This window comes from Lipotes vexillifer, unplaced genomic scaffold (assembly GCF_000442215.2).
Source record: "Lipotes vexillifer unplaced genomic scaffold, Lipotes_vexillifer_v1.1 scaffold308, whole genome shotgun sequence".
In the NCBI taxonomy this organism is placed as follows: Eukaryota; Metazoa; Chordata; class Mammalia; order Artiodactyla; family Lipotidae; genus Lipotes; species Lipotes vexillifer.
Window position 1 is genome coordinate 4,706,541 of NW_006792985.1, and position 7,074 is coordinate 4,713,614.

Sequence of the window (7,074 nt, forward strand, 5' to 3'; positions counted from 1 at the left end):
AAAATAAAGTCATAATCCTATCTCACAACGTCTTCAGTGTAAACTATGAATTGACTGAAAGATTAAAATATTAAAAATGAAATAAAAGAATAAGCAAAAGCACATTAACCTGTATATATGTAAAGGCAGTATTCATAAAGGAAAATAATGACATTCTGACAACATGAATGGAAGCATTCTATATGTAAAAAATCAACATAAATAAAGTTCACGGGCATACAAAAACTGGTAAATTGTTATTGTAATATATGACAAAAGATTCACATTTTTAATACATAAATAGCTCTTACAAACATCGGTACAATAAAAATACAAGGGATATAGACTGTCAAGTGGAAAAAGAAGAAATTAAAAGGGCTTACATAAGGGAATTCCCTGGTGGTCCAGTGGTTAGGACTCAGCACTTTCACTGCTGTTGCCCAGGTTCAATCCCTGGTCAGGGAACTGAGACTCTGCAAGTCACGCGGCAGAGCCAAAAAAAAAAAAAAGGGGGGGGGGGGGGGGGTGCTTATATAAGATAGAAGAAAACTGAACAAACATTCTCAGATAAATGTAAATTAAACCATGAAGTATAACGTTTTACCTACAGAACTGGTGAAAAGAGTAGGGGTAAATAGAAATTTTCACAGTGTTGATGAGGGTATAAGTTTCTCAAAAAACGAAACAAAAACCTTTCTGGTAATACGTGTTTAAAAATCGTAAGACTGTACACACTTTTTGACCCAGTCATTCCATGGCTAGAATTTACCAAACTATTGATATAATGAGAGAGATGCTAAAGCTTTGGCCACAGGGCTGTTTATCACAGAGTCATGTGTAATTATGAAATGTTCAAAACAAGCTAAATGTCCAACAATAACAAACTGACTCATGATATGAGGATATGATAGAAGATGTACAACCATCAAAAGTTATGTTCTGTTAAGAATGCTTAATTACATAGAAAATACTCTAAGCATATTAAGCGAAAGAAACCAAATTAAAGATGGTATTATCCCATAGTTAGGAAAAAGAACCCAAAAGAATATATACCAATATATTAACAGATTTATACTACGGAAGGGAGCTTATAGGTGCTTTTAATTTCACTTTTGGGCTTCTCTTTGTGCTTCACCTCTGTGCTTCTCTTGTGCAAATTCTCTAGAATGAACACGTATTTGTTTTGCAATCAGAAATATGTAATAAATGTTAGTTTTATAAATTACATTGGAGCAATGGAAATGTAAGTGTATTTTCTGCTTCCATCAATGTATTCACATTGAAATAGATTCAGGGAAAATGTAGTATCAGGAAGCATTAATAATTTATTATGTAGTGAACCTGGAGAAGTATAAACATTTTACTTGGCTATAGTTTTATTGTCTATTCTACTGATTGGCACCGAAGTTCCACGTGGGACCAACAGCCACAAACTCCAAGCTATGGATTAATTAGCCCAAACTTTGAAAGTCCTTCGGACAAGCGGATTTCTTGGCCTCTTCCTTCAACACATGCTCCATTCAGTGTTGGCACATTCGGTATAGTTATTAAGGATTTACTGAAGGGTATTATGTAAAAGCAACTGGAGACGAGTTATTCTCAACGACTTCATCCATTCATTCATTCTTGCCTTCAGTTATTCATGCATCTCTATTCTACTGTTTCATTTTATAATAATTTATTAAGCACTATTATATGTCATATGATGGGCTTGGAACATGGAAAGATTGAAAATATAAGTGAAACACAATCTCTACCCTCTTAACACTTTAACCCTCGTAGGTGTAATAAAACATATATGTGAATAGCTACAACACGAGTTAAGAAGGAATGTTATATGATCAGTACATATAATGAAACTGATCTGTCCTCAGAGGTATAGGTCTTTCTGTCTGGGTAATCAGAAAAACAATTCTAATTGTATAAAATGCTATTTGAGTTGAGTCTTAAAGCACGGATGGGATTTTCACTGGTAGGCTGGAGAAGGAGCACACTCCAGATGGAAGGAATGGCTCAGTAGGTGGGACTGTCTGACGCATGCCCAGGAGATGAATAGCAGATGTTTGGTAAAAGGGAAGGATGTGAGATCATTTTGGAAAGCTAGTAGTGGCCAGATTGTGGAGGATCTTAAATTCCAGGATGGACTGATACAGATTTGGTCAACAGTGACGGACTCTTGAAGGTTTTTGAACTAGGAAGTCATGTCATGATCAAACTGTGTTTTAGGAAGTTTGCTCCGGTATCTGTATACAGCTGGGATTTCAAACTCAACATGCGTAAAATTGTATGTAGCATTCTTTTTCTTCTTCCTCCTCTTATACATCCTCTTCTTTCTCCATTCCCTATCTCAGTTAACAACCATCATCTCTGCAGTAGCCAAAATAATGTTACGGGTCATCCTTGTACTTACCACCTACCCACCAATAACATCCAATAAATCACCAAATTTCACACCCACCATATATCAGACACTATGCTTGGCACTGTGCTAGGCTCTTGGAGATACGATGGTAAAGTTTGTTGCCTTTAAATGAGTTGGGCTTCAAGGGCAGACTTACTGATCTAAAAGCAGTTGAAATGGCAGGACTAGAGTTCTAGAACGAGGGTAAGGTGTGAAGATGTAGATTTAAATTTCCATATAGAAATGATAGTTTAGGTTAGGGGATTATATACGATATTAGCCTGGAAATGAATACACGGAAAGAAGAGAAGATGGCCAAGAACTAGATTTACTTAGCAAAAGCGGAAGCAAAATCATAAAGGGGTCAGAGAAGAACTAACTGGAGAAACAAAAGAACTAGGTTGCGTAGTGCTGGACTGAGAGAAGAGCATCAAGAAAAGGGAAACAAGCAACAGTGTGAAATACTCCCCAAAAGTTCAAGGAGAACAAGGAAATCATAAAAAAAAGTTCATTCAGTGTGCGATTAGGAGCGCATTGACTGTCACCCACCAAGACAGCAGTTTCTCTACAGCAACAGCTGCAGAAGTCATGCTGGAGGGGACAAAATGATGAATATGAGGAAGCAGAAGAGCCACATGTCCGTGAAGCTGGTGGTGTTCTTTCTAACACAACTCTTTAAAAATATTATGGTTTTCCTATGAATTTGACTGGAATTCATTCAATGCTCCCAAAGCTACATCTGTAATTTTCAGAGTCCTCTCTGTATTTTGGGCCATTGTTGGGTTGCTTTGGGGACAAGGCTCTCGCGGCTCTTAAACGTCCCTTGTCAAGGTGAGAGGGTCTTCCAGGCACCACTTTAAATTGTCCTGAGCTCTTAAAAAACTACCTTATAGCCACACCAATAGTTTGATCTTTACCCAATTTCCTACTTCAAGACTCCTTGCTGGGAAAGACTAAGAAATAGTTTTATTTTCTAAGTTAGTTTTATTTCCAAGTTAGTTTTCTTTTCCATTACTGAGCCTAATTTTCCATTACATGTCCTAATTTCTCCTTGAAAGCCAAGCAGTTCCTTCCTCAGTTCATTTATCACTCCATGTATCTTTATGTATAGCTAAACACTGGCACTGATACTTTCTCAACATTCTGTCTGGAAATCTCCTTGTTCACACCCACAAGTTAATTAAATACATTCCTAGCTTCTAAATTGCTACAGGTATGAAATTTGCCAGTCTTTCCACCATTACCTAACATGAGTCTTTCTCCAGCCTCCGACAGAACTTTCCTGCGATCGTTCAGTCTCCATTATCTGTTCATTTCTACATCCTTCCTGTCTCCACCTGCCATCTGGTCCCCAAGCTATTGGCACATGTTTAAGGTTTTTTTTATACAGCACCCATCTCCAGGTAGCAATTTCTCTTTCATTTAGCCTTTGCTGTATTACAAAGCACCCCCAAAATTTCATGGCGTAAAACAATGATGATTTATTCCTTCCCACAATTGCATGGTTTGTCTGAGCATCTCCTCTTTGGTTTAGTCCGGGATTATTCATAAGGCTTGATTCAGCTGGAGGGTTGACTGGGCTGGGAGGTTCAAAATGTCCTCACTCACATGTGTGGAAGTTGGCTCTGGTACTTGCAAACATCACTTCTGCCACATTCTCTTGGTCTGAGCAAGTCACAAGACCAGGCTTTATTCAAGGGACTGAGAAAAAGGCTCTGTCTCTGGATGTGAGGAATGGCAAAATCACACTGCAAAGGGGTAGGCATATTAGGATGAGAGGAAAACAGTCAACCACATTTTTGAAAAACAATTTTGAATTCTGATAAAGCCCTATTTATTTATTTTTATCCCTGGTGAATGCTTTCTGTGTTACGTCAAAAATACTTTGCCTGTCCCCAGGCCAAAAGATTTCTTTTAATAAAAGTTTTGTAGGTTTCAGTTTTATGTTCAGGTCTATGAACTAACTTGAATTCATTTTTGTGTACTGTGTGAAGAAGAGATCAGAGTTCAATTTTTTCATGTGGGTATCCAATTGATCCAACACAATTTGTTGAAAAGACTATCCTTTCCTCATTCAATTAACCTGGCAACTTTGTCAGAAATCAATTGCCTGTACATGTATGGACCTATTTCTGGACTCTCTATTCATTTCCATTGATCTATTTATCTGTCCTCCTGCCAATACCACACTGTCTTGATTAGTGTAGCTTTACAGTAGGTCTTAAAATCAGGTAGAGTAAATCTTCCAACTTTTGTTTTTTTTCAGGGTTTTTTTTTTTGGCATATTTAGATCCTTTACATCTCCATATAAAATTTAGATTTATACTGCCTACTTCGACATAAAAATACTGTTAAGACTTCATTGGAAGTGTGCTAAATGTGTATGATCAATTTTGAAAGAACTGAAATCGTAACAAAACTGAATCTTCCAGTTTACAAATGTAGTATATCTCCCCATTAATTTAGGTCTCTTTTTGTTTCTCTCTGCAAATTTTTTGTTTTGTTTTGTTTTCAGCAAGGAGGTCTTGCACCCTCTGCATTAAATTTATTCCTAAGTACTTTATGTTTTCTTCCATGCTATTGAAAGTGATTTTTAAAATATTTCATCTTCCACTTGTTTGTTACTCATATATGAAAAAGACAATTAATTTTTGCATATTCATTTGTATCCTGAGAATGTGCTAAACTCACTTATTAATTATATTCAATTTATGTAGCTTTTTTAGAATTTCTATACAAATACAGTTTATTTTCTTTATAGATTAAAAAATACAGTTTTATCTCTTCTGTTCTAATGTGCATGCTATTTATTTCAGTTTCATGTCTTAGTGCATTGGCTATGACCGCCAGAACAATTTTGAACAGAAGTAGTGAGATCATACATCCTGGCTATGTTTCCAATCTGAGGGGAAAAAACCTTCAATACAGCATCAAGTATGTGATAGCTATAGGCTTTTCATAGATTTCATAGGTGCCCTTGATCAGGTTGAGAAAATTTCTTTCCCTCTGCAGTTTTCTGAGAGTATTTATCATGAATGGGTGCTCTTCTGTACCAACTTAAATTATTACATATTTTTCTCCTATATTCTGCTAATGTGGTAAATTGTACCTCAATAGATTTTTTAAAAGCTGAACCAAAGTAACATTTGTGAGGTAATTCACACTGTTTCATATTGCCTTATCATTTTTATATATTGATGGATTAGATTTGCTAACTTTTTTTTTTTTAGGACTTGTCCATCAGTGGTCATGGGGCACACTGGCCTGCAATTTTCTTTCTTGCATCTTGTTTGGATTTGATATTAAGATAATCCTGGACTCAATAAATAAGTTGAAAATTGTTCTCTCCATCTCTATTTTTGGAAAGAGTTTGAATAGGATTGATATTAGTTTTCTCAAATGTGTATAGTTACCAATGAAACCATCTGTCCCTGAAGCATCTTTGTGTAATATTCTGGTTCTAAGGAATTTATAAATTTCATCTAAGTCATCACAATTTTTGACACACAGTTGTATATAGTATCCCTTTATTTTGAAATCTGAGGGTCTGTAAAGCTATCCCATTTAAAAAATTCCTGGTATTTTTCTCTTTTTCTCTTCATCAGTGTAGCTAAAAGTTTATCAATTTTATCAATTTTTTCAAAACTGCAACTTTGGTTTTGTTTATTTACTCTATTATTTTTTCCCATTATATTTATATCTGTTTTCATCTTAATTTCTTTTTTCTACTCATTTTGAATTTAATTTGCTCTTTTTTATCCAATTACTCATGGCAGAGGCTTAGGTAATTGATTTTATCTCACTCATTTCTAATATGAGTATGTATTCAAGCTATTTATTTCCCTTAAGAATTATTTTAGTTGCAGTCACACATTTTGGTATGTTTTCATTATTATTCAGTTCAAAATATTTTCCAAATTCTCTTTTAATTTTTTTCTTTTAAAAATGGGTTTTAAGAATTTATGAAATGAAATGTTTCATTTCAAAATTTTGATGAATTTTCTAGGTAGTTTATTGTTATGGATTTCTAGTTTAATTATGTCATGTTCTAGAAACATACTCTGCATGATTTTAATCCTTTAAAATGTATTGGACACTTTATGGCCCTGTGTACATTCTACTATTGAAAATTCCATCTGCACTTGAAAAGAATGTGTATTATGTGGTTACTGGATATAATGATCTATAAATTTCAATTAGGTCAACATGGTTGATGATGTTGTTCAAATTTCCCATACCCTCACTGATTTTTTTCTACTTGTTCTAGCAATTACTAAATAGAGGGATATTAAAATATTTAACTGTAATTGTAACATTTTGTATTTTTTCTTTTAGTTCTGTCAGTTTTTGTTTCTTATATTTTGAAATTTTGTCGTTAAGTGCGTACATGCTAGGATTGTTATGTCATTTTTTTCTCCTATGGTAAGAACTTTTCATTTAATTAAGATAATAATATGACAAGATATAAAGGTGAGCATATTTTGTTACTTTTCAAACATATTATAAAGATGAAAATGATATTATATGACCAAAACTATTTAAAATACCATACATAGTATAACTTAGATAAAGAGATGAATAAAAAAATGAACAGATGAATAGACACATAACATCAGCATGGTCATCTCTTAAAGACTGATGCCTCTAGAAATAAACATTTGACTATATATATGAGCTTTTTCTTTTTTTTTTTT

General features: G+C 34.3%; 1 non-coding gene across 1 annotated transcript; it reads left to right on the forward strand.

The window, feature by feature from the left end:
- The first annotated feature begins 372 nt into the window (after positions 1-372).
- TRNAE-UUC (transfer RNA glutamic acid (anticodon UUC)) lies at positions 373-444 on the forward strand. The gene has a single exon. It is a non-coding gene; the product is annotated as a tRNA-Glu (tRNA).
- The last annotated feature ends 6,630 nt before the right edge of the window (positions 445-7,074 follow it).